Below are 13,141 nucleotides of genomic sequence, written 5' to 3' on the forward strand. Positions count from 1 at the left end.
TATTCTCTGCTGTATGCCACCACATCTCTGTGGCTTGATTCCATGTCCACTCCTGACCACAGACCTGTGATGACAGCTTTTGTACCTCAAACCCCAAAGGACCAGGGCCTTTGCACTGCGTGGCACATGTCACAGAGATAGGATACGCAGCCAAATACCAGTGGTGGGTTAGCCACCACGACCCAAGTGTGGGGCTGCAGATGGACTGTGCTCCTGGCTGCTGGAATGGAGCTCTGTTAAGATAAAGATAAATAAAGTCCCTGTAGGAACTCAAGAAACTGAAAATAAAAGTGATACAAGGAGACTATTTTAAAACAGCTGATGCTGTGGTTCCTGGAAGCTGGTTTTGCAAGGCCAGCATCAGTTTTGCACTGCTTCTGTGGGGTGACACCAGCCTGCTGTCGCACTGGATTAGAGATAGATAATAGCATGCTTTCTGCCCCTCCCACAGCCCTGCTGCATGATCTCGGCTCATCACTTAGGTGTCCAAGGGCTTTCTTTTGCCGGCTTGGCCCATCTAAATCAGAGCTGTTTGGGTGGAGATGATCTCTCACCTGCTTGGGATGGGCTGCAGTGGGTTCTGCGACTCATCGGGGACCTCGAGGCTCCCTGGGAGAGCAGCAAGAAGCAGGTTTCCAAAAGCTGATGAGGTTGTGTTGGTTGCACTGCCTGAATGAGCAGCCTTGTTATGCTCTCAAACTGTGTATCCACTCCTAGGGACCAAGGATATTGGCATCCTTTACAGATAAAGGAGAAAAAATGCCCCAGATTTCTCTCCCCACCCTGCCTGGTCCTCATAGGCCAGCTTGGTGCAGTTCAGTGGTTCCCTGGTGCTTGGTGCCCTCTGAGTCTTCACACTAAGAGGGCTGAGGACATGAAGCTAATCAAGCAATTGGATTGCCTTAACATGCCTTAGTGCTTTATAATACCTGCCATTCTCCATGGTTGAGTCTGTTTCTGATGCTTGCCATATTTGAGGGTTATATTGCTGTGCATTCCATGGTCCATGCTGCCCTTCTGCTAAATGCTGCCTTCTGTCTTGCTCAGTTAATGGTTAAAGTGGTCGCCACACCAAGCCAAGGCTGGCCCTTTGGCTACCTCCCTGGCTGGCCCAGCAGGAGGGGGCTGCTGAGACCCCCCAGCCACCCCAGCTCCCCAGGAGCGTTCCACACAACGCCTGTGGAAGTGTACAAAGTGTCAACCTCAGCGTAGTTTTTAACCTGGAGTGATAGCTTTACTGATTTGCCACTTTACTACTCTTGTTAATGAATTTTTAATCTTCTTAATGACATTAAACACGGAAAGTAATTAAGGAAAACAAGTTTGAAACTGCTGACTTAAACCCTTTATTCAGAACTATTTAATGTAGAATTAATTTGATTTTGCCCATTATTCAAATGAACACATTACCTTCCTGTGCATTGGCCTCTTTTCCTTTTTTTTTTTCTTTTTTTGTGTGTGTTTTCTTTTATTAAATATATCATATAATGCTTTGTCCTCTTTGATCGGAGGTAACTATGGGGTTTCTCTCTCCCAATGACAGAAATGGTCAGCCTTTGGCATCTCCCACGGGTCTTGTAAAGTCTCCCTGCATCAAGAGTTCAGCTGTGCTTGGGAACAGAGGTAGCATGCCTGAGATACCAGGTTGTTTCCACTTGCTCGATTAGGAGAGAAAGGAGCTTTGCTTCTCAGTGAGAGCTGCCGGACTGCATCCTTAGCACAGGACGTCACATCTACCATCTACGGCAGGGAGCAAAGCCATGCTGATTTACATCAGACTGTCAGGCCTCTGCAAAGCAGAGAGCAGAGGCTCATGTGAGCACTTAGGGAAAAGCAGATGCTCAGCTTTGTCTTACAGTGGAAGAAAGGGGTCCTTGAAACTTGTATTACCACTTCATTGACACCACAGGCTAGACCCATTCTTTCCACCCTTCTTAGGTATTATTGGCTCTCACCCACACATACGAAGACAACAGACATTCATTTGATACTGACCTCTCCAGCTGATCTTTTCTTTCTCCAACCTGTCTTTTATATAGCTATAAACCCTGCTACCACTTTGTGCCTGAGCAAACCAGCCTTGCAGCCCTGTTTCCATTGGAGTGAGGATTCAGTGTTATGAATCAGCTACACTCCTGCTGTGATTTTGCTGATTTACTGCATGGTGTCTGTGAAATCCTGCTCCCCAAATGCAGGGAAACAATCAGCAGTCAATGAGTTCTCATGTGTCAGTGGTCTCCAGGTCTCCTCCACCAGCAGCTTCTGTGCTTGAGAAGCTTTGCATGCACTCTGTATCGTTATCACAACTTCTTCTCCTTCATCTGAATTTGCTACCTGATCTTCTGTATTTGGAAGCAGCAGAATCCCTACAGGTCCCCTGGATTCATCCCCAGTCAGCTCAAAATTCAGCTCTGCCCCAGGCAAATGCAGTTTTGATATGACAGCAGGAGCAGACTAGATTCCACTACCAATCAGGGCTGAAAAGAGCAACTGGTCCTCATATCCAGAGGTGTCTCATCATCTTTGCTATCAAGAATCCCCTTTTGGCATTCGAATGCATTGTATAAAGAAGCCTTTTTCTCTGCAGCCACCTGCCTGGCAGAGTAGGTAATGTCAGTGGAGTCGCATAGGGTAGCCTGCTGCTAAAACAATGAGAGTTGTCCAAATAATTGTGTGCACACGAAGGATTGCTGGATGACGGAGCCAATTTGGGGCCATAAATCTGGCAGATGTGGTGACAGCCTCACCTACAAAGAAGTGCAGCAAAAGCACTGAATCCCTCTCTCAGACCTGAATTTGTACAGAGGAATGTCAAAGTTCTGCACAAAAAACTTCTTCTACCTTTCCCTGAGCAGAAGAGGAACTTACTGAGCATTGCAGGGGGGAAAAATACACATTAAAACTGCTTAGAGCTCCCAGGGGCTCCCTTCACCATAGACTTGTATGACACAGTGACTACAGGAGAGCAAGCCTTGCATCTATAGCTCAGTATCAGCTGTTGGAGCAATGGCCTTCTTTGTGGGTCAGCGGTGAGCAGCCAGCCCCATCCACTGTGAGGTTTGCTTCTCTTTTTAAAGACACAGATTCAGTGTCCACTGGAAGTAATGAGACCCTTTCCCTTGGTTCCAGTACATAACTGGATCATTCCTCAAGCTGGAATATTAAACGTGCCAGCAGATTGTCATTAAAACCCTCTTTACTTTATTATGTGGTTTTGCTTCAACAGCCAAAACTGAAGGAAAGAAAGAGAACAAATGACTTTCCTGCATGCTGGATGTAAGACACTCCATAGGCACTGAGCTGACTATGGCAGGACCTTTTCCCATCAGAAGAAGCAGTGCTGTCGAGTACCACATGGGATGAGACCAGTGTTTCAGACTGCAAAAGCTCCCACCATGGTACCTGACCTCCTCATAGTCAAGACCGCGTTTTAATGTGACAACAGATGTCATAATCCCCTTGGGCTTTTGCAGTCAGCAAACTGAGGCATTGGATAAATGAAATGACATGGAAAAAGTCAGCTGGAGAGCAGGAGTGAGCTCAGGTCCCCGGAGTAGCTGGTGACTGATCTCTCACCTTCAGCCTCTAGTGCTCTTTTACTGACATACCTGGGTGTCACAGAATGGACTCAGCATGCCTGAACTTGGATCCTGAAGCATCACAGCAGTCTCCAGTCTCAGCATGGGCTTGGGGAGCTTGCCAGAAATGAACACCCAATTCTCCTCACCCTATGCTTTTATGACTTTAAGCTTTGCATAAATGTGCAAATTATTTTCATGGCATATCTGGCACTCAGCTGCTAACCAGCACCTGCCATGCTAGATTATGTGCCAGGTCCTTGGGCAATGAGTCCCCTCTCTATGCCATCACCTTCGTGTTTGGGTCCCCTCTCTATGCCACCACCTTCACATCTGTTCTTTGCTTTGTTTCTTCCATGTCTCCCATATTTCACCCTTTCTCTCCCAACAGCAAGATGACACAAACCTGAGGACAGACCCAAAGCACATTATCACTGTAATGCAAATTACTCTCCTTTGCTTAGAAGAAAAGCAATGGAAAGAAAAGGCCACAGATATACCTTCTCCGACCCTTATTCACCCTTAGGCCACCCAGACTGGCTGCCCTTGGGCAAGCTGGGCCATTCCCACCACCAAAAGGGGTTCTCAGTATTAGATGATGGCAGGAGCTGTTGGGGAAGTCAGCACTAGTGGATAAGCCCAGCCATGGGGAGGGGAATTCATTGAGAGATGAAGAGGGGCAGTGAAGAAGGGATGGAAAGAAGGAATGATGGAGGAGAAAAAGGTGAGAGAAAAAAATGAATTCCAGGGTGGCTGCACACCCTTCCTGGCACCAGGGGCAGCAGGCTGCTTGCAGGGCTACGGCCCGCACTCCATTTCCAGTTTGGCTTGTTTGAGAACATAAACCTCCCTCCAGTCTGGGCGCCAATAAAAGAGGAAGCTCTGCAGAGTCTGCACTCCGCTGTGGCAAGCTGCCGACTTTCATTTCTTTTTACTACTGACTTTGTGTGTCTCTCGCCCCTTCCTCCCATTCTGGGGACTTTATGGACTGAGACGCAGTATCCTCCTTCCCCAGAGCAGGGGCTGGGTCTAGACCTGGAATTCCAGGAAATTTCCAGGGTTGTCTCCAGACAGCAGCAGGAGGCATTGCTGCCTGCTGCACCCAGACCTAAGTAAACAGGACCATGCCCCACCAATGCTGCCATCCTGTGAGGGTGATATCCCCATCCTGTGAGGGTGACATCCCCATCACAGACTGGAACTGGGCTTCTCCATCAGAGCCCTTCTTTCTCCTTCCAGAAGGTCATCTATAGATCCATGTTGCCTATCCCAGCTATAAGGAGGCACCAAGATGCCAGGGCATCTTATTCAGCTCTGTTCAGATGAAGCCTGATTCCCCTCCCAGGGTGTGCTGCTCCCCACAGCCAAGGACAGCTGTGCCCCACTGTTTGATGCCCAATGACCTTCACTCAAATCAGCTCCACACTCCAGCTGTGAGACAACTCGTAACTTGCCTGCCCACTGTATGCCAAACTAGCAGACAGAAATCCACCCATCCCTCAGAACAGAAGTTTTGGGTTTTCCAAAGAAAGGTGTCTGGTTTTCCAGCACTTTCCACCATTTGTTGTCTTTTCATTGAAGGTCCAGTCCCTCCCCACCCCCAAACAAGCACTTGTTTTCTCAGAGATGTCCATGGAAGAACTTAAACAGGGGAAGTTTAGATTGGATATATGGAGGAAGTTCTTTAGTGTAAGGGTGGTGAGGCACTGGAATGGGTTGCCCAGGGAGGTTGTGAATGCTCCATCCTTGTCCAGGCTAGACAGAGCCTTGGGTAACATGGTTTAGTGTGAGCTGTCCTTGCCCATGGCAGGGGTGGCTGGAACTAGATGATCTTAAGGTCCTTTTCAACCCTAACTATTCTATGATTCTATTTCCTAGACACATGCTCAAAGCTCGACTCTCCACTGGTGTCCCTTTCCCACCTCAAAGTCCGTGCTGTGCTTTACTTCATCCAGCCTGATACATGGAAGCAAACTCCAGAAAAACAGACCATGATATTGAGAACAGTGTGATTTGGGTTTACCTTGTATGCAACAACTGACCTACTGACACCACCCCACCTCCACCTGTTTTTACTGCTCTGACTGTACCAAATGCAGCTGAGCTCTCACAGGCAGCTCTAGAGCAGAACAGAAGCAACAAGTTGTTGTGGTTTGGGTTTTTTTTCTGATAAAAGTTGCAAATTCTGAACTTAGCATTAACTCATTTGCAAATCTTGGCCTCCAGCATCCCTGCAGGCTGCTCCCTCCTCTGCTCAGCAGATCAGACGTGCACATATGATTTTTGGCACACATGTGTCCTGTATAGCATGACTATCACACATTTCATTATGCCCCTGTGCACATTTAAGGCACACTCCAACACGTATACTTCCAAATCCCTCAGCTTTTGGGGTTACTTCAGTCTGGTTTTGCCACGCTTGCGGCTGCAGTTCAGGATACACCAGTGGTGATGCCCTGTAGCAGTTCTGTGTATGAACACACATGGCGTTGCATTTTGTCTATGAGATGCTGTATTCAGGACCCAATCTGCATGTCTCTTATGGCAGATCATGGACAAATTTTGTTTAAAATACAGATATTTTATTTTGTCCCATCCCTCACCGTATATCTTATGTGGAAGTATTTTATGAAACCATAAGCTGTACTCTGTAGTATGCACTTCAAATAGATTTGCTTTGTGAGTGGAGTGGTTCTTTCTTTCATTTTATTTTTGCATGGGTACCGGTAAATACATGAATGGCAGAAGAGGAGGAAAGATCACGTAGGGAAACCAAATATCTTGGTATTTGTGTTTGAGTTTCTTCTTCACGAGCCTTTTTTTGCCTCAAGGAGCCACTTATGGGGCTGAAATACTGCAAGATCTGGTCTTCCTGTAGCATTCCTATGATCCAGGGAGTGAAACACCCTGAGCAGAACAGATCTTACATTATTTCAGCTCCACAAAGTGCTCCCTGAGGCATCAGTGAGAAACGTAAGCACAGCTATAGAGGCACAGAAAATGCTTGCAACACAGATGCAAGTGCTGAACTCTTGAGTTCCTTCCTCAGAGGGAAGAGGCCAGATGCTGTGTCCACCCTGGCTGAGAGACGCTGCGAAGTTTGGAGTGGATGTCCTTGCAAAAGGTCTGCTTCCAGTCTGGGTGACAGAAAGCCAAGCCCCATCCAAACTGCAGGAACAGGGCTATGAGAGTGTTTGCAAGTTCATGGTCCACGACTGGAAGCACTCACACTCCCAGGGCGCACAGGACACAGCAGAGCCAAGCCTGCAGTCATTTGCATGCTGCTCTTCCAGTGACACCTCCAGGAGGGAGCTGCAGTTTGGAATGGAGCCATTGCACACGCAGCAGAAACCAGCTCACACACTGTGTGCCTCTCATGGGGTCGGTGCACACTTTAGCTGAAGGTGCCCATCTCTGATACCATATCCCAGCATCCCAAGCTGAATCAAGACCTCAGTAAAACAAATGGTAGTTCTGGACTTGCTGTGATGTTCCTTAGAGCAAGGTTGCTCATGGCTGGGTGATGGAGTTCACGCATTTTGCAAGCCAAGGATGAATTAATTTTTTCTTTGTTACAGTATGTCCAAACCACTCCCATGTACTCCAATACAAACCTTTCAAACACTTTATATAGAAATTATCAAAACAACACTAGCAGACACAGCTCCCAGAAATGTGTGTACTTTGGTCAGCAAAGCCTATTCTGGGGGAGAATGAGGGGTGCAGCCTCTCCCCTCCTTCCATCACCACCAGTGGTTGCAGTTTGCCAAATGATGTGACCGGAGCCACGCACTTACATCACAGTTACCTTCACTACATGGGTGGCTCTAGACATCAGTGTAGGCAAAACCCCCAATGTCCAACTCTGTTGGACATTGAAGGTGGCTGAGAACTTTGTTTTTTCTATGATAATACAAAACCTTTTTTATATAAATAAATATTTTCCAAGTAACACCCTCTGTCTTTTCATAAAGTTGGGGAAAATGTTCCATTGCCTCCTAGCACTGCTGATCTCTAGAAATGGCTAGAAAATAGAAATTCCAGCCTACAGGAAATTCTGTTATTTCTACATTTATTTTCATCATGAAGTGTAATGAAAAATGAAGTGGACAGGATGGACTAGAGCAGAATGTTAATTCTGAAACAAATTCAATGCAGACACATGAAAATTGTGTTAAACTTTGTGTTTTGATAACATTGAACACATAAAATGTCTTATAAATATAATGAGAAAGGCAAAAAATAAATAACCCATTGCATTTTGTGTCAGTTCAAATCTCCGCCAAAAATTCCAGTCAACATTTAACATTTCCAGAAAATGGTTCAATTTGGAGGATTCTGCATTTTCCATTGGAAAACTGGTACATCAATTCTCTTTTTTATCAGCGCTCTTGATTATAGTATGCTACTAAAGAGGGATGTTTTCCGCTGTAACCATTTTTTTCTAGCTGCAGGCATGTAATTTACACTTATATTTCAACTGACTAATACCGCATTAAGCATCCTCTCAGAACTGGACTTTCATTATCAGAGATTACATAACAACAAAAGAAAGCAGCTACAATAGCCAAAAAATCCTGGAGCCCATGGCAGGAGAGCCCATGATACCATGCCCTGTGGCAGCGCTGCACCATGCAGCAGAGCAGCCTGGTGGTCCCATCCCGCAGCCCCTCACAATGCTGCAGCACCCCATGGGGGAGCAGCCTGTGCCCCAGTAGCTACAAACGGGGCTAAACCCAGAGCAGAAACTACTCTTTCATGTGTTTGAATCAGCTAGAGTAGAACGGAAAAGGCATTAAGCTTTGGGCACTCTGGTCTTTCTCTTTTTCCCAAATTATTTTCTTTTTTCATGCTTTTTTCGCTCCTCCTTCAAACTCTCTTCTTTCTTTCCCATGGTTTTCTCCCTTTTTTCCTTTTCAAGTTTAATGGTAGGCACTGCCCTGTCTTCACAGCCGCATGTTTGCAGTTCATTGTGCTGGCTGCTTTTGCATCCCCCCCCAGGCCACCAGTCACCCCTGTATCACGAGTGGGCTCTTTGTTTCCAAAGCTGGGCTTTGGGAACACGAAGTTTCCCTTTCCAGTGGGTCTTGGGCTTCAGCAGTTCAGCAGGGATGTCATCCTAAACCCGCCCTTTGAGTGACACAGCGGGCAGCCCCAGACAGGAGCTCTCCTCTCCCAGCCACCCAATTCACACTGCATTTCATCAGAAATAAAAAGGACAAGTTAATCTGTTTGGGCTGAAAATGAATGAAACAATGGGTGTAAAAAAATGGTGAGAGAAATGATATTTCTCTCCTCCGGCAAAGGGGCACGATGGGGGTGGGAAGGAGGGTGGGGGTGGGTAGAGGGAAGGAAGGTTGCTTTATTTTATTGATTTAAAAAAACCCCACCACACACATATCCCACAGGCGCCAAAAAAGCACAGGGCAATGATTAATGTCCCCTCAGAAAAAGAAATTATATAGAATAAATTAAACTACTGTGGCAGCAAATTGAAAAATAAGGATGTAAATGAGGTTTGAATACTTAATATCTGAGAAGGGGAAGCGAGTCCTGGGCATGGAGAGAATGGTGAGAAATTGTCAGCGACCCAAGGGGAGACTGTCCCTTCTGCCAGGCTAGGAGCTACTCTGCTTCAGGCAGGAGGCCAGCAGCAAGGGCCAGCATTGGGAGTGGAGCAGGGTTGGCTCACACCTGGAGATGGAGCTGGCCACACTCAAGCCTGTGATTGCTCCTCCAGCAGAGCCATGCATGGGCATTCTTACTCCATGGGAAGACCAAAACTGGGCCCAGCTACTTCAGGTAGCCTCACAAACAGCATTTCACTGTGCGGGCCATTAGAGGGGAAGCCAGGGAGCTGCAGGGGTTTTCCCACATTTGTCACTTGGCATGCAGCCTTTTCCCCAAGGGAGTGTGGACTGTTCGGCATTAGTGTCACCTCCACATCATGCCAATGGGGCTGTATGCACCACTGTGTAATAAGGGCAGAGGTTTTTGCTACCCAAATGTATGTGTTTGGTCTGTAATGGATGCTCACATTAACAGCAGCCTGGTTAAAAGTTAGGGCATGCAGACCTCTTGCTGTAATAAGCTAGCCCAGCCCCATCAGGCAAGGTCAGTGTGTGCCAGGAGTAAAGGAAAGGAAAACCACACAAGACAGCAGTGAAGGGAAAGCCATGCCAAAGACATCCTATCTCCACATTGGACTTGTTTGTATGAAGAAAACAGTCCTTATTCCCAAGACTTTTCCAGCTCAGCTCAGCCAGGCTGCAAGGTGACCATGTTCAGATTTGGATGCAGGCTCCCATTAGCCACACAGAACTGCAACAGCTCTATTAAACCCGCTAGCTGTCAGCTTGTGTTTCATATGCTATGTGGTGTGGTGTGGTGTGGTGTGGATGACAGATTAGCAGGTCTACAGAAATCAAACTTTAGCTCCCACCTCTGGCGCCGATTTGTTGCCACTGTCAAGTCACTTCCTTCTTTCCTTGCCTCATCCCTAGAAGTGGGACAGTATGGTGTGGCAAGATCTGGCACTGGAAAGCACAGAGGAGATTTACCCTCATGGGACAGAGCTGTGGAGCTGGTGGTAAGTTCTGGGAGTGGGGAAGGAATCTATGGGAAACCTGCCCTTCTGCTGTGTGCTGCCATGTGCAGATGGCCCTTGGACATGTTTTCCATACTACAGGTGCAGGTGAAGCATCCTGACTGAGAATTACACATTTTGTCAACATCAAAGCAAAACACAAAGCACAGAAATCTTTCCTTGCAGCTCCAAGAGCTTGCTGAGCAGCAAGACTCCAAGGAGAAGGCTGCTGATACCAGAGACAGCAAAGATACATAGTGGGAGTCTGGAGATACCAGATACTGGGCTTCAGGCCACAGGCTGTATTTCTGTCTTCCTGTGACCATGAGAGAAGTGGTGGAGTCGGAGAGAAAAAAACCTGTTTATTCACCAAAATGGGAGGAATGAAAACTGCCACTCTGACTCCTGGGTGCAGAACAGTGGCTCAGCCTGGGAGCTGCTGGCGCCAGAGCCCTGCAGAGCCAGGGGCAGCTCCTTCTCCTGGAAGCTCGATGCTTTGGGGTTAGGCACAGACCTGGATGTGGGGAGTATCTGTCAAATGGCAGAGAGGCAGAATAAGGAGGGGGCAGAGGACCCGGGTGACATCCCATAGGGTGTCTGAATTCAGGCTGAGGGGACAGTAACGGAGCAGAGCACCTTCCCTTGCCATTTCAGCTTAACCTCAGGTACAGCCATTAACCTGACCTGATGGGAAATTAATATTCCCCAAATTGCCAGAAAGCTGCTCACTCTGGCTTATTTTCTTTCCATCTGGCTGTGGTGGAGGAGAGCCTGTCCTCAGCTTGCTGCTCAGCTGGCTCTTCCTTTTTTATCTCTTGTCTCTCCATCTCTCATTCAGCCCCCTCTATCTCTGCATCCCCTCTCTGCTTCCCTCTGCCAGTGCGGGTAAGTGTGTGTGTGTGCATGCGTGTGTGTCCCTCTCTCTTCCCTTCTGTCTTTTTTGTTCATATATATTTAGTATTTATTTACAAGCTTGATTTTTTTCCCTCTGAGTGAAGCCAGGCATGCACAGAAATCCTTAAGATGCTATAAAGCCGCTGAGGTATAAAATGGAAAGTGCTTAGCCTGCCTGTACAGAAATATCTCACTGCGCCGCACTGGAAGCCACCGAAGCTGGGCACTGTAAATCTCATAGAGTTTAGCTTGTTTGTTTACACCATGACGACGATCTAAAGAGAAAAAGAGAGAGAGCGAGAGGGAGAAGCTCTTGGTTCCCCTGCCAGACCACAGCACACATCCCCTTCCCAAAGCATTTATTGGGCCTCATGAGCAGGATGCTGGGATAGCAGCGCCTTCCCACCCCATCTGTGGGCAGCTCAGTGTTGGGGTGGGGAGAGGTGGCCTCTGATGCCGTCCCTTCCAGGACACAGGGCAAGGCAGCTTGTACATTTCCCAAGGCCATCCCAAGGGAGATGTTAATAGGATCTCCTACTGCTGGGACAGAGTGGACTTTCTTGCTTCTTACTTATTGGTCAGTCCATTTGACTGCTCAGCCTTGGCCTAAGTGGCCACCCTGAACAAACACCAAAGGTCTTCCTAAAGACTTAGAAATGGTCCTTGATAGAAGCAATGTCCAGAGAAAACCTGAACTTGGGTAAATCAGTTCAAATTTGTACTCATCTGTTACATTTCATGTCCTAGGGTCCCTCTTTGAAAGCTGTCATGTCCCTGTTCCCAAAGCACGGCTCCACCACCACCCTTCCTAACCAGCCCATCTCTACAACAGGGCCCATATAAGAACCCCATGTAGTGACTACTGGTGGGGCTCTGGTCTTGCTCCCACTGTCTCAAGGTAGATCCAGCTGTGGCTCTTGGGGACAGTGGCATCTCAGCACACACCAGGATGGGCCCTGCCATTTGGTGCTGCCCCACAAAATGACACACTCACACCTCTCCCACATGGCTGCCCTGGCAAGCAGACTGCTGGATATGAGTTGGATTTGTGTGGATTGCCCTTTTGGACAGCAAACAGTAGAGTCGTGGAAAACAAAGAGTAGGAAAACCTGTTTCACAGCTCCACGCTGGAATCATGGAGGATCAGCAGCCAAGTATCTGTGTGCCAAACACAGTGGTCTCCATTGGAGCAAAAGATGGAGCCAAAGTAACATAGGTGAGACAAGGACTGGGAAAGAAAGGAAAGGCAAAGCAGACAAAATCAGAACTTTTAAGTGCTATATATAGTATAGTGGCAGAAAGACAGTGTATAAAATGTGACAGCCTGCAGTGATGGCACTGTAAAAACAACTTGTTTTAAAAAAACACACCAGGATGCTATATTTGTTCTTACATCACATGTAGGGAATTCAGCCTGCGATGCTGATGTGAACTGTGGGAACAAGTCCAGAGAAGGGCCACGAGGATGATCAGGGGACTGGAGCACCTCCTGTATGAAGATAGGCTGAGGAAGTTGGGGCTGTTCAGCCTGGAGAAGAGAAGGCTGCGTGGAGACCTCATAGCAGCCTTCCAGTATCTGAAGGGGGCCTACAGGGATGCTGGGGAGGGACTCTTCATTAGAGACCGTAGTGACAGGACAAGGGGTAATGGGTTAAAACTTAAACAGGGGAAGTTGAGGTTGGATATAAGGAGGAAATTCTTTCCTGTTAGGGTGGTGAGGCACTGGAATAGTTTGCCCGGGGAGGTTGTGAATGCTCCATCCCTGGCAGTGTTCAAGACCAGGTTGGACGAAGCCTTGGATGTAGTGTAAGGTGTCCCTGCCCATGGCAGGGGTGCTGGAACTAGATGATCTTAAGGTACTTTCCAACCCTAACTATGCTATGATTCTATGATCTGACCCAAGTCACACATGGAGTTTGCTGTGGACATGGGAGTTGAGCTCAGGTCTCCCATGCCATAGACATCAGACCCTGTCTAACACGAAGGTATAAAAAGCCTCAGACACAGGAAAAGAAAACTAAAAATATTAGAGGTTGTCTCAAGTATCCATGGGCAGAGAACTAGGAAGGAAAGAATCCTACCC

Source organism: Pezoporus occidentalis, unplaced genomic scaffold, assembly GCF_034315485.1.
Source record: "Pezoporus occidentalis ecotype Australia unplaced genomic scaffold, CSIRO_AGI_Poc_V1 ctg98, whole genome shotgun sequence".
Taxonomy (NCBI): domain Eukaryota; kingdom Metazoa; phylum Chordata; class Aves; order Psittaciformes; family Psittacidae; genus Pezoporus; species Pezoporus occidentalis.